Genomic DNA, 27,403 nt, shown 5'->3' with positions numbered 1-27,403 from the left:
AAAAGTGGAAGAACGGAAGAGAGAGTCTGGGAGACAGCTGTTTTATGAGGGAAAGAGGGTAGACATGATAGTCGTGAGTATTCAAATTGTATTATTTGCTTCATTTACAAATTCGCCTCGAAGGAAAATAGGGTTTTTCAAAGGTTTGTGTTTTCCATAAAGGTTCATTGGCATTTGCTCATAAACGACTCCGCAATGAAGCAGACAGCAATTAAAGGAAACGACATTAAACATTTAATGAAATACGAGCTGAAAAATGAAACGATGACACATGACTTTCAGATCCCCAGGAACATGGACATTTATCAGATGTCTCGTTGTATAACATTCAGCTTTTATTCAATTCAATTCAATTCAATTCTTTTATTTCATTTCCATTCAAAACATAATACAAAGTAATATAAAACAATATAAATCAAATACAATTTTACAGAAAGGCATTCTTACTTCGTAAAAAAAACACAGTATAATATAGAGCATAAATGGATATGGAAATGAGGGGGATCCACTAAAAAGCAAAGCTTGTAAAATTGTGGATCCCCCTTGGAAAAGAAGAAATTATAGTCGACTTACTATATGCGTACATGCATGTATTACAGGAAAGAAAAAGAGAAAAAGAAATCATATTGACGGAAACATAAAAACTGAACAAATGCAAAGCTTTTCACACAAAGAGGTCTTCGTTGTAAAGGATATGTTGCGCAAGACAGGAAAAAACAGAGAGAGGGGATGACAAGACGTAGAAGACAAGACAAAACAAGAGACAGGACAGTACAAGACAACTAGTTTTTAAAAAGGAGTAAAACTAAGAATGGGAAAGGGCTGACCATGAACCAGCTTGATCTGGTGAAATAACAAAGGATATGACTGGACAATATAGATGAAAAAAGATAAAATAAAAGTGAAAAATGTAAGGATTATAATCAAGATAATGAAGTGTTAGTTCCGTTGAGAAGAATTATAGGAATTAAGCAGGATACGTTTGAGTTTACGTTTGAATGAATTCAAGGAGACACTGTCTTTAACATTATTAGCGAGTGAGTTCCAGAATTTAGGACCGTTGAATAGGAATGTATTTTTGGCCAGTAAAGTTCTGTAAAGTGGGATGTGAAGTTCGTCAGAGTGTCTCGTGGGGTAGTTATGATAAAATTGATTTTTAGGGAACATGGCATCAAAAATATGGGGAAGTGCATTATTATTATAACTATACATGAAGTGCCCTAACTGTAGTAAATACAGGTCTTTGACTTTCAACAGTTTACTTTCTAGAAAAAGTGGGTCCGTATGAGAACGGAAACATGTACTATGAATAATACGAAGTGCTTTCTTTTGCAAAAGCAACAATTTATCTAATAAATATTGATGGGTATCACCCCAAATAAGAATCCCATAGTTCAAATAAGGCAAGATTAAGGATGAGTAGAGCATGATTAATGATGTGGAGGGAATGCAAAATTTTAGCCTATTAATAATACCAATATTTCGTGAAATTATTTTGGATATATTTTCAATATGATTTTTCCATGTTTCTTACGAGACGCCTAATGCATTATTCATCGGTAAATGTTCTGGTAAGTTGTTTATCCCAGTAAACTCAAATGAAACTATGAGGAAAATATAGTTATTCCATGATGTATATGTATACGGACTGAAATTTTCACACGAGAGGCAAATATTAATGGTGTTCAGATACCCGTTCTCTCGCATGTTAACTCCATCGCCCCCCCCCCCCCCTCCTTCCCGAACAGAAAAAAATAATTATAATAACTGGCTGCTTAGCATGATAACGTTATTATCACCCCGGCTTTAGCAAGGCTACATGGACCTTGATCGGACGCTCGAGCACATGAGGAATTTCTTCCTATACCGGGTACCCATTCACCTCACCTGGGTCGAGTGCAGGAAAAAAAACTGGATGCCCTCTTATTTCCATTGGCATTGATTATATTATTCCAGGGCGGCGCCAGTGATAGCTTAGGGGGAGGCAAGACAACTCAAGCGTTAAGTCATGTGTTGTCTCCGTTGAATAATATGTATAATGTACGATATAGAACTTTCATTTTTATTTTCTCTATTTTTCCTTCTTTGCATTACCCCAGCCCCCCTATGTTGCCACCCCTCTCTAATTCATTCATTGTTTTCCCCTTATATTCAAAATAAATGTCCGCGCACAATCGTACGGAATTAGTGTGGTACCTCTGATGAAATTTGTTTTTGATCTGTTTCTACTTTGTTCAAAAGCCCAATTTTTAGCTATTAGCCAACAGACCGTGCATACTCAATATCAATATGGAGTAATTATCAGAAAGTAAACAATAAGAAATCTCCATAGTTACTTACTTTTTGGTTAAGCTTTTATTTAATGTACACATAATGGGGGAAAGTAAAATTGGTTTCTTGAGCACCCCCTCCGCATCACAGAAAATAAAATATACGGCTACATGGACTAACTTTCTATAATCATAACGAATCATTGGCTAATAGATTGACATTGAATGAAATAAGGAGATAAATTGAGAAATATGAAAACGGAAAGTGTAACCAAGAAACGTAAATGCACCTCCATCCCAAAACCGTTCGATAGAACCTTCCAGCGATAAAAAGAAATTTACAAGGAGAAAAATGAAATGATCGTAAAATCACACGAACATGACGAATGAGGGGTATATTCATAAGAGATTGTTGAGTCGTGTAATTAGGCAATATCTGTACTTTTCCCTCTGAATATGAAAGGAAACTGATAACAATAATAATAACATGCAACATTTATATAGGGCTTAATACAATGTTTCTAATCGCTGCATACTACTCTGGCCTTAGCACGGCTACCCTGAATGGACCCGAGCACTCAAGGAATTTCTCCCTGCCGGATACCCATTAACTACACCTGTGTGGGGAGTGGCAAATGTACACTCTAAAAACACTTGAGTAAAATTTTACCCAATATTGGGTAGAAAGGGAACATGCATGTTTGCTGGGTAATTTTTTACTCCATATTAGGCAAAATGCATGTTTTAAGGGTAAATTTCAACGCAACATTGCGTAAAATTTACAAAATATTTGATATCTTAATACCTAACCAACAAGCATGTTCCTATTTTACCCACTATTGGGTAAACTTTTTTAGAGTGTAGATAAACGCCTTGCAATAGGACGCGAGTGCTGCGGTGGGATTCGAACCCCAGACCTTGTGGTTTAAGTCAGGAGACTTATCCATTGAGCCACACCACCTCTACATACCTACTTTCGCCCCATCCTGCTCCTAATATCAGAGGACCATTGTGGTCCCCCTCATTTTTATCTGGTATGCCTTACATACAGAAATTGGGAGTTATTACTTTAATCCCCAAAGGAAATAAAGATAGACACTATTTAAAAAATTGGAGACCCATATCATTATTAAATGTCGTATACAAAATAGGATCTACTTGTATAGCTAATAGATTGAAGAATGTACTCCCTCTTCTTATTCATGAAAATCAGAAAGGGTTTATGTCCGGACGCTTTATCGGAGAAAACATCCGCTTGTTATATGATATATTATTATATACTGAATTAAACGATATTCCCGGTTTATTGTTACTTATAGATTTTGAGAAGGCATTCGATTCAATTTCTCATGACTTTATTCGCAATGTACTACACTTCTTTAAATTCGGTCCGACCATTGTTAAATGGTTTGATGTGTTTTATGAAAATGCTCAATCTTGTGTTTTAATCAATGGACACCTGTCTCCCAGATTTTCAATAGAGCGAGGCTGTCGCCAAGGAGATCCATTGTCTCCATATATTTTTCTATTATGTGCTGAAATACTTGGCGTTTTGTTTCGACAATCAATGTCAATAGATGGTTTGAGGATGCCCTCTGGTAAATGTCATAAAATATTACAGTATGCAGATGACACACTCTTCTGACATTAAACGGTTCAGAAAGAGAATTGAGTAGTGCTTTTGACATCTTGGAAAAATATAAAACAATTTCAGGTTTGACTGTTAATATAACAAAGACACATGCAATATGGATTGGAGGATACAAGAACAAGAAAGACTGTATTCTTGCCAACAGGAATTTGAATTGGGTATTTGATGAATACTTCAGATATTTAGGTATAGATTTTTGTACAGATCTTCAGAAAATGACAGTGCATAATTACAATGAAAAGTTTAAAGAAATCAAAAGTCAAATGACTTCATGGTTGAGACGTTACCTGACGGTCCTTGGAAGAGTTACGGTTGTCAAGTCATTGTTTGTGTCTAAATTGAACTACTTAATTCTTTCTCTCCCGAATCCAAGTGAGTTATTTCTAAAAGATGTAAATTCCCAATTTCATAGATTCATATGGGGAGAGAAACCAGATAAAGTAAGTAGAAATCAAATGTCTCAGAGTTATTCTGAAGGTGGAGTAAAAATGATAGACATAAATCTGCATTGCCAGTCATTGAAAATTTCTTGGATGAAAAAAATGATAAACGGTTCCATTGACGGTAATATTATTTGTCTTCTCCACTCTTTTTTGCATAAAACTAAAAACTTGGATCTTTATATGGGAAATAGCTATTTTTTTAGACTGGCACACGAAATTAAAAATACTTTTTGGAAAGAAATGTTCTTAGCGTATAGCACACTGTTATCTATGCACTGTAATGATATACCTTGCCAACCCTTATGGAACAATGATTTTATCAAAATAGGTAATAGCTCAATTCACAGTAGATCTCTAAATAATAGGGGTGTTCGTTTTGTTAATGATATTTTAGATGTACATGGCAATTTCCTCTCTTTGAATGACCTTCAGGAAAAATACAATGTTCAAATAAATTTTCTTTTTTACCGTGGATTATGTGATGCTATAAGAGACGGTTTTAGCAATGGCACACACTTTAGCAAGTTCCAAGAACCTATTATCCCTGATACAATAGCACTTGTTATGAAATATGATAAAGGTTGTTCACACATCTATACGATTCTTAAAAAGAAAAGAAAAGTGGAGTGTAAAAGTTTTCTTAAGTGGAAGTGTATATTCGATATGAATGATAATCAATGGCAGTCGTATTGCTCTATTGGATTCAGTTGTACTACCGATGTGAATTTACGTTGGTTTCAGTTCAAAATAATGCAACGCATTTTATATACAAATGAAATATTGTTTAAAATTAATTTAGCTCAACAAAAAGAATGTACTTTTTGTAATGTACACCGTGAAACAGTCACTCATCTACTTTGTGAATGTACATGTATTAAACATATATGGGACAAGTTTGAACAATGGATATTTCTTAAAACTGGAAATAGAATATTTTTCTCTAATAAAGAAAAATTATTTGGCTTAAGAGGTTCAAGTAATCATGCATTAAATTGTTTATTGATAGTGATACGGCAAATGATTTACACTTCCAGAGTAAAACATCAATTACCTGTTTTTGATAATATCAAATTTGCACTTCAGAACTATTTCAAGAATGAAAAATATATCGCAGAGTCAAATTGTAAAATGGTAAAGTTTACAAAGAAATGGTTTCAATTACGTGCCATGTTTACATGAGGTGATCTGTTCAGTTCCCTTTCCATGTACAATTATACATATGAATATTATTGTTCATTTACTCCTCGCTTGTTTCTTAAATTGTTTACTATTATGTGAACCTGACAGTTCAATTTATATATTTGTTGCAATTACTGTTGTACTGTATTTTGTTGTTATTAATTTGATTTGTCATTGAAAAGATATCTTGTTATGTTTGAATAATAATAAAATCCCTGTGGAGGGGAAACAAATTGAAAAAAAAAAATTGTGGCGCCCAAGTGTCGATGTAGCCTCAGAAGATTACCCTGCATGGTTTTACTCTCTGTTTCATAGGACGATGGGGGAGATAGGATGTGATTGATCGAAAGAAAAGAATTGTGATCAATCAAACTGATTACATCGAAACAGTCTCACCGCATTTAAATAGACAAAAGGGAATATTTGCCTCGTTGTGAATTCTGTAGGAATGTTAAAGGAAAAGGCATAGGGAAAGTGTTGACAACAGAAATGAATTGAGAACGTGACCCTGTCATGATAAACATCTATTTTTTTCTAAAAGCCGTAGGACATCATGAATTGAATTGATCATGATTTTATTCAAAGATGTTATCAATTTAGATTACCTGATCGTTGATATTTGTTAACTTAATTATGTAGACAAGATCTGCCTTGGCGTTATACATGTATATCTCCTACAATAGCGAGTTTTGAAATTGTCCGTCACATGACAATGGAAAATTGGAAAGTCTTTGTAGTAAAATGGCGAACCGGAACCGCTATTTCGTTGTAAGTTTCGGAGCTGATGGGAAAAATGCAAATGTGACGTGTGTCCAGAGTCCAGGACGAAACTGCTGTATTGATTCATCAATATTTGCGACAAAGACTTCTTGGTTGTGCTTTGTCACGAAGGGATTTGACAATACAGTTTCTATGTTCTTGAATCTGCCGGGTGTCGTGGAAGCGAAAACTCATTAAAAACAAAATAGGATAGTATTAATAATAATTACAGCTGGATTTATTAAGCGCTTTTTTCCTTAGGATAAAAGCGCTGCTATTATCACCCCGGGTTTAGCTCGACCTACACCATCACCGGCGATCAGTGCACGCAAGGAGTGATTCCTACCGGATTCACCTCACCTGGGTCGAGTCCTGCACAGTTTGGATAAATTTCTTGCTGAAGGGAAACACGCCAATGCTAGGATTCGAACCCACGACCCACTGATTAAAAAACGCGAGTTAGTACCACTAGAACACGACGCGCCCACAACTAGGGGGCTGTAATAATATGTGGATAATTTATTATCTGGATATTGTCATTTCAACAACTTTTGTTTATGTGTGTATACATGGACTTTCAAACAGTTTGGTTTTTTTCGTCTTGGATAGGGTTTCTACATGGAGAGACCATTCATTAAAATTTCGAAAAAGTTGTGAGATTTAAATCATTGTCATAAAAAATCATGTCGCTTTATGTGGCATAGGCCTAGTTGTTTTAAAATGCATTTCACGAATTTGATAAGATCAAATTTCAAGCTGACTGTCTGTTAAATCTATCAATGTGAGATTTATTTCATAACGAGAGGTCTTGGTAATGCTTAAAAGTTGTTAAACATCACGCATTTCAATCGAAAATTAGAGAAAAATTCAAGAGCCACTACATGAATAAGAGCCGTTGTAGAGGCTTTAGTTCGACAGTACAATTCTCTTTGTAGTGTAAGATCGCAGATAAGATTTGATCAAGTACGGCGACCGATGGATGGGGAGCATACTTACCTGGCGCAGGGGTCGCATTGATCAAGAAGGATGCACCCCCAGGGCGAGGCTTGCCATTGCACTCCGGCTTGCTGAACCTTGCGATTCCCCCAAACGTGGGGAACTCGGGCGTACAATTTATGGTAGCGGAGATCTGCGTTCGCGCTATCTCCTACAATTCAACTAATGCAAAGAAAGAAAACAAAAGCCACCCGAAATAATTTCATGCTGGAATGTATGGAGTAATCCCTTCAAAAACTATTGCTCAATTGGACCTTATCATGCTTTTTATGACATATGGTTGAATTTTCAACCCAACTTGTGTCTTTAGGGGGTTAGGATTTTTATTCCTTTCTAGTAAAAAACAAATCCGACTTCTTAGTGGCTTGCTCACTTTGCTTGGTCGCATGTTTCCGATAAAAGCAGATTTTTAAAACAGTTTTCTTAATGACACATAATCTGTAAAAATAACTTTTAAGGTAATCTTTCTAAACGATGCATATTTCAACTTGGCATACTTCTAAAAATATTGGTTCGCTGTTGCTTAGTTTTCCGTCTGACCATTGGTTACTTGTCAAAAGTTGCATTATGATTCTCAACTAAACAAACGACTCGTTTAAAGCGTCAGCTTTTACCAACCACTACTTTCGTCACCGATCTTTAAAAAAGGGGGAAAAATAATCAGGGTGCATGGTCATTTCCAATGGGTGGCGTCCAGGCTAATGACTACTCATTTAATGTCTGAACTAGTTTCAACTTTGTGGCATATTTTCTTTTTTTTCGCTTGATATGAAAATAAACAATCATTTTAACTTTATAGAGATATTAAGCCTCACATTTCATTCTAAAATGAGACGAAAGCTTTCGGGTCTACTACCAACTAGAGCCCATGGAACGAGATATTAAAGAGAGCAAAGTATAATTTTGCCCAAGTAAGACGACGACCAATAAAAGAAAGGTTGACCCGATAACAGGATGCGAGTAAGCTGACGCTTTTGTCATTATAATCTGCAACGTCAGTAAAGTTATTGTGAAGTTCATGAATATTCACATCCTTACTTCTTCACATCTTACGTGCAATTTTGTACTTGTTATTACGTTTAAATTATAGAATTACATGGATACGTCATTAATGTTGCTCCAGAGAGCGGCACAGATATTTGAGGTTTCTTTCTCTCAAAAATTGCCAAAATTGTACAAATTCATAAAATCATGTGACTGTTCTCTTTGTAGTGTGAGATGTTTAACTGCTTTATATCGCAGATAAGATTTGATCAAGTACGGCGACCGATGGATGGGGAGCATACTTACCTGGCGCAGGGGTCGCATTGATCAAGAAGGATGCACCCCCAGGGCGAGGCTTGCCATTGCACTCCGGCTTGCTGAACCTTGCGATTCCCCCAAACGTGGGGAACTCGGGCGTACAATTTATGGTAGCGGAGATCTGCGTTCGCGCTATCTCCTACAATTCAACTAATGCAAAGAAAGAAAACAAAAGCCACCCGAATTAATTTCATGCTGGAATGTATGGAGTAATCCCTTCAAAAACTATTGCTCAATTGGACCTTATCATGCTTTTTATGACATATGGTTGAATTTTCAACCCAACTTGTGTCTTTAGGGGGTTAGGATTTTTATTCCTTTCTAGTAAAAAACTCAGACTAAAATGAGTGTCACATTCCTGTAAATTTTGGCCAATTGTACAAGCGAAATGTGTTTCCAAATAATATTTGCTAATTTAGAAAAAACAAATCCGACTTCTTAGTGGCTTGCTCACTTTGCTTGGTCGCAGGTTTCCGATAAAAGCAGATTTAAAACAGTTTTCTTAATGACACATAATCTGTAAAAATAACTTTTAAGGTAATCTTTCTAAACGATGCATATTTCAACTTGGCATACTTCTAAAAATATTGGTTCGCTGTTGCTTAGTTTTCCGTCTGACCATTGGTTACTTGTCAAAAGTTGCATTATGATTCTCAACTAAAAAACAACAAACGACTCGTTTAAAGCGTCAGCTTTTACCAACCACTACTTTCGTCACCGATCTTTAAAAAAGGGGGAAAAATAATCAGGGTGCATGGTCATTTCCAATGGGTGGCGTCCAGGCTAATGACTACTCATTTAATGTCTGAACTAGTTTCAACTTTGTGGCATATTTTCTTTTTTTTCGCTTGATATGAAAATAAACAATCATTTTAACTTTATAGAGATATTAAGCCTCACATTTCATTCTAAAATGAGACGAAAGCTTTCGGGTCTACTACCAACTAGAGCCCATGGAACGAGATATTAAAGAGAGCAAAGTATAATTTTGCCCAAGTAAGACGACGACCAATAAAAGAAAGGTTGACCCGATAACAGGATGCGAGTAAGCTGACGCTTTTGTCATTATAATCTGCAACGTCAGTAAAGTTATTGTGAAGTTCATGAATATTCACATCCTTACTTCTTCACATCTTACGTGCAATTTTGTACTTGTTATTACGTTTAAATTATAGAATTACATGGATACCAGAGAGCGGCCAAGAGATTTTAGGTTTCTTTCTCTCAAAAATTGCCAAAATTGTACAAATTCATAAAATCATGTGACTGTTTTCTCTTTGTAGTGTGAGATGTTTAACTGCTTTATATCGCAGATAAGATTTGATCAAGTACGGCGACCGATGGATGGGGAGCATACTTACCTGGCGCAGGGGTCGCATTGATCAAGAAGGATGCACCCCCAGGGCGAGGCTTGCCATTGCACTCCGGCTTGCTGAACCTTGCGATTCCCCCAAACGTGGGGAACTCGGGCGTACAATTTATGGTAGCGGAGATCTGCGTTCGCGCTATCTCCTACAATTCAACTAATGCAAAGAAAGAAAACAAAAGCCACCCGAAATAATTTCATGCTGGAATGTATGGAGTAATCCCTTCAAAAACTATTGCTCAATTGGACCTTATCATGCTTTTTATGACATATGGTTGAATTTTCAACCCAACTTGTGTCTTTAGGGGGTTAGGATTTTTATTCCTTTCTAGTAAAAAACTCAGACTAAAACGAGTGTCACATTCCTGTAAATTTTGGCCAATTGTACAAGCGAAATGTGTTTCCAAATAATATTTGCTAATTTGGAAAAAAGAAATCCGACTTCTTAGTGGCTTGCTCACTTTGCTTGGTCGCAGGTTTCCGATAAAAGCAGATTTAAAACAGTTTTCTTAATGACACATAATCTGTAAAAATAACTTTTAAGGTAATCTTTCTAAACGATGCATATTTCAACTTGGCATACTTCTAAAAATATTGGTTCGCTGTTGCTTAGTTTTCCGTCTGACCATTGGTTACTTGTCAAAAGTTGCATTATGATTCTCAACTAAAAAACAACAAACGACTCGTTTAAAGCGTCAGCTTTTACCAACCACTACTTTCGTCACCGATCTTTAAAAAAGGGGGAAAAATAATCAGGGTGCATGGTCATTTCCAATGGGTGGCGTCCAGGCTAATGACTACTCATTTAATGTCTGAACTAGTTTCAACTTTGTGGCATATTTTCTTTTCGCTTGATATGAAAATAAACAATCATTTTAACTTTATAGAGATATTAAGCCTCACATTTCATTCTAAAATGAGACGAAAGCTTTCGGGTCTACTACCAACTAGAGCCCATGGAACGAGATATTAAAGAGAGCAAAGTATAATTTTGCCCAAGTAAGACGACGACCAATAAAAGAAAGGTTGACCCGATAACAGGATGCGAGTAAGCTGACGCTTTTGTCATTATAATCTGCAACGTCAGTAAAGTTATTGTGAAGTTCATGAATATTCACATCCTTACTTCTTCACATCTTACGTGCAATTTTGTACTTGTTATTACGTTTAAATTATAGAATTACATGGATACCAGAGAGCGGCACAGAGATTTGAGGTTTCTTTCTCTCAAAACTTGCCAAAATTGTACAGATTCATAAAATCATGTGACTGTGTTCTCTTTGTAGTGTGAGATGTTTAACTGCTTTATATCGCAGATAAGATTTGATCAAGTACGGCGACCGATGGATGGGGAGCATACTTACCTGGCGCAGGGGTCGCATTGATCAAGAAGGATGCACCCCCAGGGCGAGGCTTGCCATTGCACTCCGGCTTGCTGAACCTTGCGATTCCCCCAAGCGTGGGGAACTCGGGCGTACAATTATTTATGGTAGCGGAGATCTGCGTTCGCGCTATCTCCTACAATTCAACTAATGCAAAGAAAGAAAACAAAAGCCACCCGAAATAATTCCATGCTGGAATGTTGGCCAATTGTACAAGCGAAATGTGTTTCCAAATAATATTTGCTAATTTAGAAAAAAACAAATCCGACTTCTTAGTGGCTTGCTCACTTTGCTTGGTCGCAGGTTTCCGATAAAAGCAGATTTAAAACAGTTTTCTTGTTGACAAATAATCTGTATAAATAACTTTTAAGGTAATCTTTCTGAACGATGCATATTTCAACTTGGCATACTTCTAGAAATATTGGTTTGCTGTTGCTTAGTTTTCCGTCTGACCATTGGTTACTTGTCAAAAGTTGCATTATGATTCTCAACTAAAAAAACAAACGACTCGTTTAAAGCGTCAGCTTTTACCAACCACTACTTTCGTCACCGATCTTTAAAAAAGGGGGAAAATAATCAGGGTGCATGATCATTTCCAATGGGTGGCGTCCAGGCTAATAACTACTCATTTAATGTCTGAATTAGTTTCAACTTTGTGGCATATTTTCTTTTTTTTCGCTTGATATGAAAATAAAATAACTTGATAGAGATATTAAGCCTCCCATTTCATTCTAAAATGAGACGAAAGCTTTCGGGTCTACTACCAACTAGAGCCCATGGAACGAGATATTAAAGAGAGCAAAGTATAATTTTGCCCAAGTAAGACGACGACCAATAAAAGAAAGGTTGACCCGATAACAGGATGCGAGTAAGCTGACGCTTTTGTCATTATAATCTGCAACGTCAGTAAAGTTATTGTGAAGTTCATGAATATTCACATCCTTACTTCTTCACATCTTACGTGCAATTTTGTACTTGTTATTACGTTTAAATTATAGAATTACATGGATACGTCATTAATGTTGCTCCAGAGAGCGGCACAGAGATTTGAGGTTTCTTTCTCTCAAAAATTGCCAAAATTGTACAAATTCATAAAATCATGTGACTGTTTTCTCTTTGTAGTGTGAGATGTTTAACTGCTTTATATCGCAGATAAGATTTGATCAAGTACGGCGACCGATGGATGGGGAGCATACTTACCTGGCGCAGGGGTCGCATTGATCAAGAAGGATGCACCCCCAGGGCGAGGCTTGCCATTGCACTCCGGCTTGCTGAACCTTGCGATTCCCCCAAACGTGGGGAACTCGGGCGTACAATTTATGATAGCGGAGATCTGCGTTCGCGCTATCTCCTACAATTCAACTAATGCAAAGAAAGAAAACAAAAGCCACCTGAAATAATATCATGCTGGAATGTATGGAGTAATCCCTTCAAAAACTATTGCTCAATTGGACCTTATCATGCTTTTTATGACATATGGTTAAATTTTCAACCCAACTTGTGTCTTTAGGGGGTTAGGATTTTTATTCCTTTCTAGTAAAAAAACTCAGACTAAAATGAGTGTCACATTCCTGTAAATTTTGGCCAATTGTACAAGCGAAATGTGTTTCCAAATAATATTTGCTAATTTAGAAAAAAGAAATCCGACTTCTTAGTGGCTTGCTCACTTTGCTTGGTCGCAGGTTTCCGATAAAAGCAGATTTAAAACAGTTTTCTTAATGACACATAATCTGTAAAAATAACTTTTAAGGTAATCTTTCTAAACGATGCATATTTCAACTTGGCATACTTCTAAAAATATTGGTTCGCTGTTGCTTAGTTTTCCGTCTGACCATTGGTTACTTGTCAAAAGTTGCATTATGATTCTCAACTAAAAAAACAAACGACTCGTTTTAAGCGTCAGCTTTTACCAACCACTACTTTCGTCACCGATCTTTAAAAAAGGGGGAAAATAATCAGGGTGCATGGTCATTTCCAATGGGTGGCGTCCAGGCTAATGACTACTCATTTAATGTCTGAACTAGTTTCAACTTTGTGGCATATTTTTTTTTCGCTTGATATGAAAATAAACAATCATTTTAACTTTATAGAGATATTAAGCCTCACATTTCATTCTAAAATGAGACGAAAGCTTTCGGGTCTACTACCAACTAGAGCCCATGGAACGAGATATTAAAGAGAGCAAAGTATAATTTTGCCCAAGTAAGACGACGACCAATAAAAGAAAGGTTGACCCGATAACAGGATGCGAGTAAGCTGACGCTTTTGTCATTATAATCTGCAACGTCAGTAAAGTTATTGTGAAGTTCATGAATATTCACATCCTTACTTCTTCACATCTTACGTGCAATTTTGTACTTGTTATTACGTTTAAATTATAGAATTACATGGATACGTCATTAATGTTGCTCCAGAGAGCGGCACAGAGATTTGAGGTTTCTTTCTCTCAAAAATTGCCAAAATTGTACAGATTCATAAAATCATGTGACTGTTTTCTCTTTGTAGTGTGAGATGTTTAACTGCTTTATATCGCAGATAAGATTTGATCAAGTACGGCGACCGATGGATGGGGAGCATACTTACCTGGCGCAGGGGTCGCATTGATCAAGAAGGATGCACCCCCAGGGCGAGGCTTGCCATTGCACTCCGGCTTGCTGAACCTTGCGATTCCCCCAAACGTGGGGAACTCGGGCGTACAATTTATGGTAGCGGAGATCTGCGTTCGCGCTATCTCCAACAATTCAACTAATGCAAAGAAAGAAAACAAAAGCCACCCGAAATAATTTCATCCGGAATGTATGGAGTAATCCCTTCAAAAACTATTGCTCAATTGGACCTTATCATGCTTTTTATGACATGTGGTTAAATTTTCAACCCAACTTGTGTCTTTAGGGGGTTAGGATTTTTATTCCTTTCTAGTAAAAAACTCAGACTAAAATGAGTGTCACATTCCTGTAAATTTTGGCCAATTGTACAAGCGAAATGTGTTTACAAATAATATTTGCTAATTTAGAAAAAACAAATCCGACTTCTTAGTGGCTTGCTCACTTTGCTTGGTCGCATGTTTCCGATAAAAGCAGATTTAAAACAGTTTTCTTAATGACACATAATCTGTAAAAATAACTTTTAAGGTAATCTTTCTAAACGATGCATATTTCAACTTGGCATACTTCTAGAAATAATGGTTTGCTGTTGCTTAGTTTTCAGTCTGACCATTGGTTACTTGTCAAAAGTTGCATTATGATTCTCAACTAAAAAAAAAACGACTCGTTTAAAGCGTCATTGTTTACCAACCACTACTTTCGTCACCGATCTTTAAAAAAGGGGTAAAAATAATCAGGGTGCATGATCATTTCCAATGGGTGGCGTCCAGGCTAATAACTACTCATTTAATGTCTGAATTAGTTTCAAATTTGTGGGATATTTTCTTTTTTTCGCTTGATATGAAAATAAACAATCATTCTAACTTTGTAGAGATATTAAGCCACACATTTCATTCTAAAATGAGACGAAAGCTTTCGGGTCTACTACCAACTAGAGCTCATGGAACGAGATATTAAAGAGAGCAAAGTATAATTTTGCCAAAGTAAGACGACGACCAATAAAAGAAAGGTTGACCCGATAACAGGATGCGAGTAAGCTGACGCTTTTGTCATTATAATCTGCAACGTCAGTAAAGTTATTGTGAAGTTCATGAATATTCACATCCTTACTTCTTCACATCTTACGTGCAATTTTGTACTTGTTATTACGTTTAAATTATAGAATTACATGGATACCAGAGAGCGGCCAAGAGATTTTAGGTTTCTTTCTCTCAAAACTTGCCAAGATTGTACAGATTCATAAAATCATGTGACTGTGTTCTCTTTGTAGTGTGAGATGTTTAACTGATTTATATCGCAGATAAGATTTGATCAAGTACGGCGACCGATGGATGGGGAGCATACTTACCTGGCGCAGGGGTCGCATTGATCAAGAAGGATGCACCCCCAGGGCGAGGCTTGCCATTGCACTCCGGCTTGCTGAACCTTGCGATTCCCCCAAATGTGGGGAACTCGGGCGTACAATTTATGGTAGCGGAGATCTGCGTTCGCGCTATCTCCTACAATTCAACTAATGCAAAGAAAGAAAACAAAAGCCACCCGAAATAATTTCATCCGGGAATGTATGGAGTAATCCCTTCAAAAACTATTGCTCAATTGGACCTTATCATGCTTTTTATGACATATGGTTGAATTTTCAACCCAACTTGTGTCTTTAGGGGGTTAGGATTTTTATTCCTTTCTAGTAAAAAACTCAGACTAAAATGAGTGTCACATTCCTGTAAATTTTGGCCAATTGTACAAGCGAAATGTGTTTCCAAATAATATTTGCTAATTTAGAAAAAAACAAATCCGACTTCTTAGTGGCTTGCTCACTTTGCTTGGTCGCAGGTTTCCGATAAAAGCAGATTTAAAACAGTTTTCTTAATGACACATAATCTGTAAAAACAACTTTTAAGGTAATCTTTCTAAACGATGCATATTTCAACTTGGCATACTTCTAAAAATATTGGTTCGCTGTTGCTTAGTTTTCCGTCTGACCATTGGTTACTTGTCAAAAGTTGCATTATGATTCTCAACTAAAACAACAAACGACTCGTTTAAAGCGTCAGCTTTTACCAACCACTAATTTCGTCACCGATCTTTAAAAAAGGGGTAAAAATAATCAGGGTGCATGATCATTTCCAATGGGTGGCGTCCAGGCTAATAACTACTCATTTAATGTCTGAATTAGTTTCAACTTTGTGGCATATTTTCTTTTTTTTCGCTTGATATGAAAATAAACAATCATTTTAACTTGATAGAGATATTAAGCCTCCCATTTCATTCTAAAATGAGACGAAAGCTTTCGGGTCTACTACCAACTAGAGCTCATGGAACGAGATATTAAAGAGAGCAAAGTATAATTTTGCCCAAGTAAGACGACGACCAATAAAAGAAAGGTTGACCCGATAACAGGATGCGAGTAAGCTGACGCTTTTGTCATTATAATCTGCAACGTCAGTAAAGTTATTGTGAAGTTCATGAATATTCACATCCTTACTTCTTCACATCTTACGTGCAATTTTGTACTTGTTATTACGTTTAAATTATAGAATTACATGGATACGTCATTAATGTTGCTCCAGAGAGCGGCACAGAGATTTGAGGTTTCTTTCTCTCAAAAATTGCCAAAATTGTACAAATTCATAAAATCATGTGACTGTTTTCACTTTGTAGTGTGAGATGTTTAACTGCTTTATATCGCAGATAAGATTTGATCAAGTACGGCGACCGATGGATGGGGAGCATACTTACCTGGCGCAGGGGTCGCATTGATCAAGAAGGATGCACCCCCAGGGCGAGGCTTGCCATTGCACTCCGGCTTGCTGAACCTTGCGATTCCCCCAAACGTGGGGAACTCGGGCGTACAATTTATGGTAGCGGAGATCTGCGTTCGCGCTATCTCCTACAATTCAACTAATGCAAAGAAAGAAAACAAAAGCCACCCGAAATAATTTCATGCTGGAATGTATGGAGTAATCCCTTCAAAAACTATTGCTCAATTGGACCTTATCATGCTTTTTATGACATATGGTTAAATTTTCAACCCAACTTGTGTCTTTAGGGGGTTAGGATTTTTATTCCTTTCTAGTAAAAAAACTCAGACTAAAATGAGTGTCACATTCCTGTAAATTTTGGCCAATTGTACAAGCGAAATGTGTTTCCAAATAATATTTGCTAATTTAGAAAAAACAAATCCGACTTCTTAGTGGCTTGCTCACTTTGCTTGGTCGCAGGTTTCCGATAAAAGCAGATTTAAAACAGTTTTCTTAATGACACATAATCTGTAAAAATAACTTTTAAGGTAATCTTTCTAAACGATGCATATTTCAACTTGGCATACTTCTAAAAATATTGGTTTGCTGTTGCTTAGTTTTCCGTCTGACCATTGGTTACTTGTCAAAAGTTGCATTATGATTCTCAACTAAAAAAAAACGACTCGTTTAAAGCGTCAGCGTTTACCAACCACTACTTTCGTCAACTATCTTTAAAACAGGGGGAAAATAATCAGGGTGCATGGTCATTTCCAATGGGTGGCGTCCAGGCTAATGACTACTCATTTAATGTCTGAACTAGTTTCAACTTTGTGGCATATTTTTTTTTCGCTTGATATGAAAATAAACAATCATTTTAACTTTATAGAGATATTAAGCCTCACATTTCATTCTAAAATGAGACGAAAGCTTTCGGGTCTACTACCAACTAGAGCCCATGGAACGAGATATTAAAGAGAGCAAAGTATAATTTTGCCCAAGTAAGACGACGACCAATAAAAGAAAGGTTGACCCGATAACAGGATGCGAGTAAGCTGACGCTTTTGTCATTATAATCTGCAACGTCAGTAAAGTTATTGTGAAGTTCATGAATATTCACATCCTTACTTCTTCACATCTTACGTGCAATTTTGTACTTGTTATTACGTTTAAATTATAGAATTACATGGATACGTCATTAATGTTGCTCCAGAGAGCGGCACAGAGATTTGAGGTTTCTTTCTCTCAAAAATTGCCAAAATTGTACAAATTCATAAAATCATGTGACTGTTTTCTCTTTGTAGTGTGAGATGTTTAACTGCTTTATATCGCAGATAAGATTTGATCAAGTACGGCGACCGATGGATGGGGAGCATACTTACCTGGCGCAGGGGTCGCATTGATCAAGAAGGATGCACCCCCAGGGCGAGGCTTGCCATTGCACTCCGGCTTGCTGAACCTTGCGATTCCCCCAAACGTGGGGAACTCGGGCGTACAATTTATGGTAGCGGAGATCTGCGTTCGCGCTATCTCCTACAATTCAACTAATGCAAAGAAAGAAAACAAAAGCCACCCGAAATAATTTCATCCGGGAATGTATGGAGTAATCCCTTCAAAAACTATTGCTCAATTGGACCTTATCAGGCTTTTTATGACATGTGGTTAAATTTTCAACCCAACTTGTGTCTTTAGGGGGTTAGGATTTTTATTCCTTTCTAGTAAAAAACTCAGACTAAAATGAGTGTCACATTCCTGTAAATTTTGGCCAATTGTACAAGCGAAATGTGTTTCCAAATAATATTTGCTAATTTAGAAAAAACAAATCCGACTTCTTAGTGGCTTGCTCACTTTGCTTGGTCGCAGGTTTCCGATAAAAGCAGATTTAAAACAGTTTTCTTAATGACACATAATCTGTAAAAATAACTTTTAAGGTAATCTTTCTAAACGATGCATATTTCAACTTGGCATACTTCTAGAAATAATGGTTTGCTGTTGCTTAGTTTTCAGTCTGACCATTGGTTACTTGTCAAAAGTTGCATTATGATTCTCAACTAAAAAAAAAACGACTCGTTTAAAGCGTCATTGTTTACCAACCACTACTTTCGTCACCGATCTTTAAAAAAGGGGTAAAAATAATCAGGGTGCATGATCATTTCCAATGGGTGGCGTCCAGGCTAATAACTACTCATTTAATGTCTGAATTAGTTTCAAATTTGTGGGATATTTTCTTTTTTTCGCTTGATATGAAAATAAACAATCATTCTAACTTTGTAGAGATATTAAGCCACACATTTCATTCTAAAATGAGACGAAAGCTTTCGGGTCTACTACCAACTAGAGCTCATGGAACGAGATATTAAAGAGAGCAAAGTATAATTTTGCCCAAGTAAGACGACGACCAATAAAAGAAAGGTTGACCCGATAACAGGATGCGAGTAAGCTGACGCTTTTGTCATTATAATCTGCAACGTCAGTAAAGTTATTGTGAAGTTCATGAATATTCACATCCTTACTTCTTCACATCTTACGTGCAATTTTGTACTTGTTATTACGTTTAAATTATAGAATTACATGGATACCAGAGAGCGGCCAAGAGATTTTAGGTTTCTTTCTCTCAAAAATTGCCAAAATTGTACAAATTCATAAAATCATGTGACTGTTTTCTCTTTGTAGTGTGAGATGTTTAACTGCTTTATATCGCAGATAAGATTTGATCAAGTACGGCGACCGATGGATGGGGAGCATACTTACCTGGCGCAGGGGTCGCATTGATCAAGAAGGATGCACCCCCAGGGCGAGGCTTGCCATTGCACTCCGGCTTGCTGAACCTTGCGATTCCCCCAAACGTGGGGAACTCGGGCGTACAATTTATGGTAGCGGAGATCTGCGTTCGCGCTATCTCCTACAATTCAACTAATGCAAAGAAAGAAAACAAAAGCCACCCGAAATAATTTCATCCGGGAATGTATGGAGTAATCCCTTCAAAAACTATTGCTCAATTGGACCTTATCATGCTTTTTATGACATATGGTTGAATTTTCAACCCAACTTGTGTCTTTAGGGGGTTAGGATTTTTATTCCTTTCTAGTAAAAAACTCAGACTAAAATGAGTGTCACATTCCTGTAAATTTTGGCCAATTGTACAAGCGAAATGTGTTTCCAAATAATATTTGCTAATTTAGAAAAAAACAAATCCGACTTCTTAGTGGCTTGCTCACTTTGCTTGGTCGCAGGTTTCCGATAAAAGCAGATTTAAAACAGTTTTCTTAATGACACATAATCTGTAAAAACAACTATTAAGGTAATCTTTCTAAACGATGCATATTTCAACTTGGCATACTTCTAAAAATATTGGTTCGCTGTTGCTTAGTTTTCCGTCTGACCATTGGTTACTTGTCAAAAGTTGCATTATGATTCTCAACTAAAAAAACAAACGACTCGTTTAAAGCGTCAGCGTTTACCAACCACTAATTTCGTCACCGATCTTTAAAAAAGGGGTAAAAATAATCAGGGTGCATGATCATTTCCAATGGGTGGCGTCCAGGCTAATAACTACTCATTTAATGTCTGAATTAGTTTCAACTTTGTGGCATATTTTCTTTTTTTTTCGCTTGATATGAAAATAAACAATCATTTTAACTTGATAGAGATATTAAGCCTCCCATTTCATTCTAAAATGAGACGAAAGCTTTCGGGTCTACTACCAACTAGAGCTCATGGAACGAGATATTAAAGAGAGCAAAGTATAATTTTGCCCAAGTAAGACGACGACCAATAAAAGAAAGGTTGACCCGATAACAGGATGCGAGTAAGCTGACGCTTTTGTCATTATAATCTGCAACGTCAGTAAAGTTATTGTGAAGTTCATGAATATTCACATCCTTACTTCTTCACATCTTACGTGCAATTTTGTACTTGTTATTACGTTTAAATTATAGAATTACATGGATACGTCATTAATGTTGCTCCAGAGAGCGGCACAGAGATTTGAGGTTTCTTTCTCTCAAAACTTGCAAAGATTGTACAGATTCATAAAATCATGTGACTGTGTTCACTTTGTAGTGTGAGATGTTTAACTGCTTTATATCGCAGATAAGATTTGATCAAGTACGGCGACCGATGGATGGGGAGCATACTTACCTGGCGCAGGGGTCGCATTGATCAAGAAGGATGCACCCCCAGGGCGAGGCTTGCCATTGCACTCCGGCTTGCTGAACCTTGCGATTCCCCCAAACGTGGGGAACTCGGGCGTACAATTTATGGTAGCGGAGATCTGCGTTCGCGCTATCTCCTACAATTCAACTAATGCAAAGAAAGAAAACAAAAGCCACCCGAAATAATTTCATGCTGGAATATATGGAGTAATCCCTTCAAAAACTGTTGCTCAATTGGACCTTATCATACTTTTTATGACATATGGTTGAATTTTCAACCCAACTTGTGTCTTTAGGGGTTAGGATTTTTATTCCTTTCTAGTAAAAAACTCAGACTAAAACGAATGTCACATTCCTGTAAATTTTGGCCAATTGTACAAGCGAAATGTGTTTCCAAATAATATTTGCTAATTTGGAAAAAAGAAATCCGACTTCTTAGTGGCTTGCTCACTTTGCTTGGTCGCAGGTTTCCGATAAAAGCAGATTTAAAACAGTTTTCTTAATGACACATAATCTGTAAAAATAACTTTTAAGGTAATCTTTCTAAACGATGCATATTTCAACTTGGCATACTTCTAAAAATATTGGTTCGCTGTTGCTTAGTTTTCCGTCTGACCATTGGTTACTTGTCAAAAGTTGCATTATGATTCTCAACTAAAAAAACAAACGACTCGTTTAAAGCGTCAGCTTTTACCAACCACTACTTTTGTCACCGATCTTTAAAAAAGGGGTAAAAATAATCAGGGTGCATGATCATTTCAAATGGGCGGCGTCCAGGCTAATAACTACTCATTTAATGTCTGAATTAGTTTCAACTTTGTGGCATATTTTCTTTTTTTTTCGCTTGATATGAAAATAAACAATCATTTTAACTTTATAGAGATATTAAGCCTCACATTTCATTCTAAAATGAGACGAAAGCTTTCGGGTCTACTACCAACTAGAGCCCATGGAACGAGATATTAAAGAGAGCAAAGTATCATTTTGCCCAAGTAAGACGACGACCAATAAAAGAAAGATTGACCCGATAACAGGATGCGAGTAAGCTGACGCTTTTGTCATTATAATCTGCAACGTCAGTAAAGTAATTGTGAAGTTCATGAATATTCACCTGCTTACTTCTTCACATCTTACGTGCAATTTTGTACTTGTTATTACGTTTGAATTATAGAATTACATGGATACGTCATTAATGTTGCTCCAGAGAGCGGCACAGAGATTTGAGGTTTCTTTCTCTCAAAAATTGCCAAAATTGTACAAATTCATAAAATCATGTGACTGTGTTCTCTTTGTAGTGTGAGATGTTTAACTGCTTTATATCGCAGATAAGATTTGATCAAGTACGGCGACCGATGGATGGGGAGCATACTTACCTGGCGCAGGGGTCGCATTGATCAAGAAGGATGCACCCCCAGGGCGAGGCTTGCCATTGCACTCCGGCTTGCTGAACCTTGCGATTCCCCCAAACGTGGGGAACTCGGGCGTACAATTTATGGTAGCGGAGATCTGCGTTCGCGCTATCTCCTACAATTCAACTAATGCAAAGAAAGAAAACAAAAGCCACCCGAAATAATTTCATCCGGGAATGTATGGAGTAATCCCTTCAAAAACTATTGCTCAATTGAACCTTATCATGCTTTTTATGACATATGGTTAAATTTTCAACCCAACTTGTGTCTTTAGGGGGTTAGGATTTTTATTCCTTTCTAGTAGCAAACTCAGACTAAAATGAGTGTCACATTCCTGTAAATTTTGGCCAATTGTACAAGCGAAATGTGTTTCCAAATAATATTTGCTAATTTAGAAAAAACAAATCCGACTTCTTAGTGGCTTGCTCACTTTGCTTGGTAACAGGTTTCCGATAAAAGCAGATTCAAAACAGTTTTCTTAATGACACATAATCTGTAAAAACAACTTTTAAGGTAATCTTTCTAAACGATGCATATTTCAACTTGGCATACTTCTAAAAATAATGGTTTGCTGTTGCTTAGTTTTCAGTCTGACCATTGGTTACTTTTCAAAAGTTGCATTATGATTCTCAACTAAAAAAACAAACGACTCGTTTAAAGCGTCAGCGTTTACCAACCACTAATTTCGTCACCGATCTTTAAAAAAGGGGTAAAAATAATCAGGGTGCATGATCATTTCCAATGGGTGGCGTCCAGGGTAATAACTACTCATTTAATGTCTGAATTAGTTTCAACTTTGTGGCATATTTTCTTTTTTTTCGCTTGATATGAAAATAAACAATCATTTTAACTTGATAGAGATATTAAGCCTCCCATTTCATTCTAAAATGAGACGAAAGTTTTCGGGTCTACTACCAACTAGAGCTCATGGAACGAGATATTAAAGAGAGCAAAGTATAATTTTGCCCAAGTAAGACGACGACCAATAAAAGAAAGGTTGACCCGATAACAGGATGCGAGTAAGCTGACGCTTTTGTCATTATAATCTGCAACGTCAGTAAAGTTATTGTGAAGTTCATGAATATTCACATCCTTACTTCTTCACATCTAACGTGCAATTTTGTACTTGTTATTACGTTTAAATTATAGAATTACATGGATACCAGAGAGCGGCACAGAGATTTGAGGTTTCTTTCTCTCAAAACTTGCCAAAATTGTACAAATTCATAAAATCATGTGACTGTTTTCTCTTTGTAGTGTGAGATGTTTAACTGCTTTATATCGCAGATAAGATTTGATCAAGTACGGCGACCGATGGATGGGGAGCATACTTACCTGGCGCAGGGGTCGCATTGATCAAGAAGGATGCACCCCCAGGGCGAGGCTTGCCATTGCACTCCGGCTTGCTGAACCTTGCGATTCCCCCAAACGTGGGGAACTCGGGCGTACAATTTATGGTAGCGGAGATCTGCGTTCGCGCTATCTCCTACAATTCAACTAATGCAAAGAAAGAAAACAAAAGCCACCCGAAATAATTTCATGCTGGAATGTTGGCCAATTGTACAAGCGAAATGTGTTTCCAAATAATATTTGCTAATTTAGAAAAAAACAAATCCGACTTCTTAGTGGCTTGCTCACTTTGCTTGGTCGCAGGTTTCCGATAAAAGCAGATTTAAAACAGTTTTCTTAATGACACATAATCTGTAAAAATAACTTTTAAGGTAATCTTTCTAAACGATGCATATTTCAACTTGGCATACTTCTAAAAATATTGGTTCGCTGTTGCTTAGTTTTCCGTCTGACCATTGGTTACTTGTCAAAAGTTGCATTATGATTCTCATCTAAAAAAAAAACAAACGACTCGTTTAAAGCGTCAGCTTTTACCAACCACTACTTTCGTCACCGATCTTTAAAAAAGGGGTAAAAATAATCAGGGTGCATGATCATTTCCAATGGGTGGCGTCCAGGCTAATAACTACTCATTTAATGTCTGAATTAGTTTCAACTTTGTGGCATATTTTCTTTTTTTTTCGCTTGATATGAAAATAAACAATCATTTTAACTTTATAGAGATATTAAGCCTCACATTTCATTCTAAAATGAGACGAAAGCTTTCGGGTCTACTACCAACTAGAGCCCATGGAACGAGATATTAAAGAGAGCAAAGTATAATTTTGCCCAAGTAAGACGACGACCAATAAAAGAAAGGTTGACCCGATAACAGGATGCGAGTAAGCTGACGCTTTTGTCATTATAATCTGCAACGTCAGTAAAGTTATTGTGAAGTTCATGAATATTCACCTGCTTACTTCTTCACATCAAACGTGCAATTTTGTACTTGTTATTACGTTTGAATTATAGAATTACATGGATACGTCATTAATGTTGCTCCAGAGAGCGGCACAGAGATTTGAGGTTTCTTTCTCTCAAAAATTGCCAAAATTGTACAAATTCATAAAATCATGTGACTGTTTTCTCTTTGTAGTGTGAGATGTTTAACTGCTTTATATCACAGATAAGATTTGATCAAGTACGGCGACCGATGGATGGGGAGCATACTTACCTGGCGCAGGGGTCGCATTGATCAAGAAGGATGCACCCCCAGGGCAAGGCTTGCCATTGCACTCCGGCTTGCTGAACCTTGTGATTCCCCCAAACGTGGGGAACTCGGGCGTACAATTTATGGTAGCGGAGATCTGCGTTCGCGCTATCTCCTACAATTCAACTAATGCAAAGAAAGAAAACAAAAGCCACCCGAAATAATTTCATCCGGGAATGTATGGAGTAATCCCTTCAAAAACTATTGCTCAATTGGACCTTATCATGCTTTTTATGACATATGGTTGAATTTTCAACCCAACTTGTGTCTTTAGGGGGTTAGGATTTTTATTCCTTTCTAGTAAAAAACTCAGACTAAAACGAATGTCACATTCCTGTAAATTTTGGCCAATTGTACAAGCGAAATGTGTTTCCAAATAATATTTGCTAATTTGGAAAAAAGAAATCCGACTTCTTAGTGGCTTGCTCACTTTGCTTGGTCGCAGGTTTCCGATAAAAGCAGATTTAAAACAGTTTTCTTAATGACACATAATCTGTAAAAATAACTTTTAAGGTAATCTTTCTAAACGATGCATATTTCAACTTGGCATACTTCTAAAAATATTGGTTCGCTGTTGCTTAGTTTTCCGTCTGACCATTGGTTACTTGTCAAAAGTTGCATTATGATTCTCAACTAAAAAAACAAACGACTCGTTTAAAGCGTCAGCTTTTACCAACCACTACTTTCGTCACCGATCTTTAAAAAAGGGGTAAAAATAATCAGGGTGCATGATCATTTCCAATGGGCGGCGTCCAGGCTAATAACTACTCATTTAATGTCTGAACTAGTTTCAACTTTGTGGCATATTTTCTTTTTTTTTCGCTTGATATGAAAATAAACAATCATTTTAACTTTATCGAGATATTAAGCCTCACATTTCATTCTAAAATGAGACGAAAGCTTTCGGGTCTACTACCAACTAGAGCCCATGGAACGAGATATTAAAGAGAGCAAAGTATCATTTTGCCCAAGTAAGACGACGACCAATAAAAGAAAGATTGACCCGATAACAGGATGCGAGTAAGCTGACGCTTTTGTCATTATAATCTGACACGTCAGTAAAGTTATTGTGAAGTTCATGAATATTCACATCCTTACTTCTTCACATCTTACGTGCAATTTTGTACTTGTTATTACGTTTAAATTATAGAATTACATGGATACGTCATTAATGTTGCTCCAGAGAGCGGCACAGAGATTTGAGGTTTCTTTCTCTCAAAAATTGCCAAAATTGTACAAATTCATAAAATCATGTGACTGTTTTCTCTTTGTAGTGTGAGATGTTTAACTGCTTTATATCGCAGATAAGATTTGATCAAGTACGGCGACCGATGGATGGGGAGCATACTTACCTGGCGCAGGGGACGCATTGATCAAGAAGGATGCACCCCCAGGGCGAGGCTTGCCATTGCACTCCGGCTTGCTGAACCTTGCGATTCCCCCAAACGTGGGGAACTCGGGCGTACAATTTATGGTAGCGGAGATCTGCGTTCGCGCTATCTCCTACAATTCAACTAATGCAAAGAAAGAAAACAAAAGCCACCCGAAATAATTTCATCCGGGAATGTATGGAGTAATCCCTTCAAAAACTATTGCTCAATTGGACCTTATCATGCTTTTTATGACATATGGTTAAATTTTCAACCCAACTTGTGTCTTTAGGGGGTTAGGATTTTTATTCCTTTCTAGTAGCAAACTCAGACTAAAATGAGTGTCACATTCCTGTAAATTTTGGCCAATTGTACAAGCGAAATGTGTTTCCAAATAATATTTGCTAATTTAGAAAAAAACAAATCCGACTTCTTAGTGGCTTGCTCACTTTGCTTGGTCGCAGGTTTCCGATAAAAGCAGATTCAAAACAGTTTTCTTAATGACACATAATCTGTAAAAACAACTTTTAAGGTAATCTTTCTAAACGATGCATATTTCAACTTGGCATACTTCTAAAAATAATGGTTTGCTGTTGCTTAGTTTTCAGTCTGACCATTGGTTACTTTTCAAAAGTTGCATTATGATTCTCAACTAAAAAAACAAACGACTCGTTTAAAGCGTCAGCTTTTACCAACCACTACTTTCGTCACCGATCTTTAAAAAAGGGGGAAAAATAATCAGGGTGCATGGTCATTTCCAATGGGTGGCGTCCAGGGTAATAACTACTCATTTAATGTCTGAATTAGTTTCAACTTTGTGGCATATTTTCTTTTTTTTCGTTTGATATGAAAATAAAATAACTTGATAGAGATATTAAGCCTCCCATTTCATTCTAAAATGAGACGAAAGTTTTCGGGTCTACTACCAACTAGAGCTCATGGAACGAGATATTAAAGAGAGCAAAGTATAATTTTGCCCAAGTAAGACGACGACCGATAAAAGAAAGGTTGACCCGATAACAGGATGCGAGTAAGCTGACGCTTTTGTCATTATAATCTGCAACGTCAGTAAAGTTATTGTGAAGTTCATGAATATTCACATCCTTACTTCTTCACATCTAACGTGCAATTTTGTACTTGTTATTACGTTTAAATTATAGAATTACATGGATACCAGAGAGCGGC

General features: G+C 36.9%; 1 long non-coding RNA gene and 15 other non-coding genes across 16 annotated transcripts; all 16 read left to right on the top strand.

Annotated features, from left to right (window-relative positions):
• Window positions 1–7,290: 7,290 nt before the first annotated feature.
• On the top strand, window positions 7,291–7,452 carry LOC121409789. The gene has a single exon (XR_005969223.1). It is a non-coding gene; the product is annotated as a U1 spliceosomal RNA (small nuclear RNA).
• A 1,128-nt stretch (window positions 7,453–8,580) lies between these two features.
• LOC121409788 lies at window positions 8,581–8,742 on the top strand. Its single transcript, XR_005969222.1, has one exon. It is a non-coding gene; the product is annotated as a U1 spliceosomal RNA (small nuclear RNA).
• Window positions 8,743–9,953: 1,211 nt separating this feature from the next.
• LOC121409787 lies at window positions 9,954–10,115 on the top strand. The gene has a single exon (XR_005969221.1). It is a non-coding gene; the product is annotated as a U1 spliceosomal RNA (small nuclear RNA).
• A 1,207-nt stretch (window positions 10,116–11,322) lies between these two features.
• Window positions 11,323–11,487, top strand: LOC121409799. Its single transcript, XR_005969233.1, has one exon. It is a non-coding gene; the product is annotated as a U1 spliceosomal RNA (small nuclear RNA).
• A 591-nt stretch (window positions 11,488–12,078) lies between these two features.
• On the top strand, window positions 12,079–15,446 carry LOC121409544. The gene is made up of 2 exons (XR_005969175.1): window positions 12,079–12,400; window positions 15,152–15,446. It is a non-coding gene; the product is annotated as an uncharacterized LOC121409544 (long non-coding RNA).
• LOC121409791 lies at window positions 12,541–12,702 on the top strand. The gene has a single exon (XR_005969225.1). It is a non-coding gene; the product is annotated as a U1 spliceosomal RNA (small nuclear RNA).
• Window positions 13,924–14,085, top strand: LOC121409785. Its single transcript, XR_005969219.1, has one exon. It is a non-coding gene; the product is annotated as a U1 spliceosomal RNA (small nuclear RNA).
• Window positions 15,292–15,453, top strand: LOC121409796. Its single transcript, XR_005969230.1, has one exon. It is a non-coding gene; the product is annotated as a U1 spliceosomal RNA (small nuclear RNA).
• Window positions 15,454–16,679: 1,226 nt separating this feature from the next.
• On the top strand, window positions 16,680–16,841 carry LOC121409786. Its single transcript, XR_005969220.1, has one exon. It is a non-coding gene; the product is annotated as a U1 spliceosomal RNA (small nuclear RNA).
• Window positions 16,842–18,060: 1,219 nt separating this feature from the next.
• Window positions 18,061–18,222, top strand: LOC121409783. Its single transcript, XR_005969218.1, has one exon. It is a non-coding gene; the product is annotated as a U1 spliceosomal RNA (small nuclear RNA).
• A 1,207-nt stretch (window positions 18,223–19,429) lies between these two features.
• LOC121409782 lies at window positions 19,430–19,591 on the top strand. The gene has a single exon (XR_005969216.1). It is a non-coding gene; the product is annotated as a U1 spliceosomal RNA (small nuclear RNA).
• A 1,227-nt stretch (window positions 19,592–20,818) lies between these two features.
• Window positions 20,819–20,980, top strand: LOC121409781. Its single transcript, XR_005969215.1, has one exon. It is a non-coding gene; the product is annotated as a U1 spliceosomal RNA (small nuclear RNA).
• Window positions 20,981–22,205: 1,225 nt separating this feature from the next.
• LOC121409780 lies at window positions 22,206–22,367 on the top strand. The gene has a single exon (XR_005969214.1). It is a non-coding gene; the product is annotated as a U1 spliceosomal RNA (small nuclear RNA).
• A 1,209-nt stretch (window positions 22,368–23,576) lies between these two features.
• Window positions 23,577–23,738, top strand: LOC121409779. Its single transcript, XR_005969213.1, has one exon. It is a non-coding gene; the product is annotated as a U1 spliceosomal RNA (small nuclear RNA).
• Window positions 23,739–24,804: 1,066 nt separating this feature from the next.
• Window positions 24,805–24,966, top strand: LOC121409794. Its single transcript, XR_005969228.1, has one exon. It is a non-coding gene; the product is annotated as a U1 spliceosomal RNA (small nuclear RNA).
• Window positions 24,967–26,192: 1,226 nt separating this feature from the next.
• LOC121409792 lies at window positions 26,193–26,354 on the top strand. The gene has a single exon (XR_005969226.1). It is a non-coding gene; the product is annotated as a U1 spliceosomal RNA (small nuclear RNA).
• Window positions 26,355–27,403: the final 1,049 nt, after the last annotated feature.

This window comes from Lytechinus variegatus, chromosome 2 (genome assembly GCF_018143015.1).
Source record: "Lytechinus variegatus isolate NC3 chromosome 2, Lvar_3.0, whole genome shotgun sequence".
NCBI lineage: Eukaryota > Metazoa > Echinodermata > Echinoidea > Temnopleuroida > Toxopneustidae > Lytechinus > Lytechinus variegatus.
The sequence above is the reverse complement of the archived record's forward strand: the minus strand, read 5'-3'. Positions and strand labels throughout refer to the sequence as shown.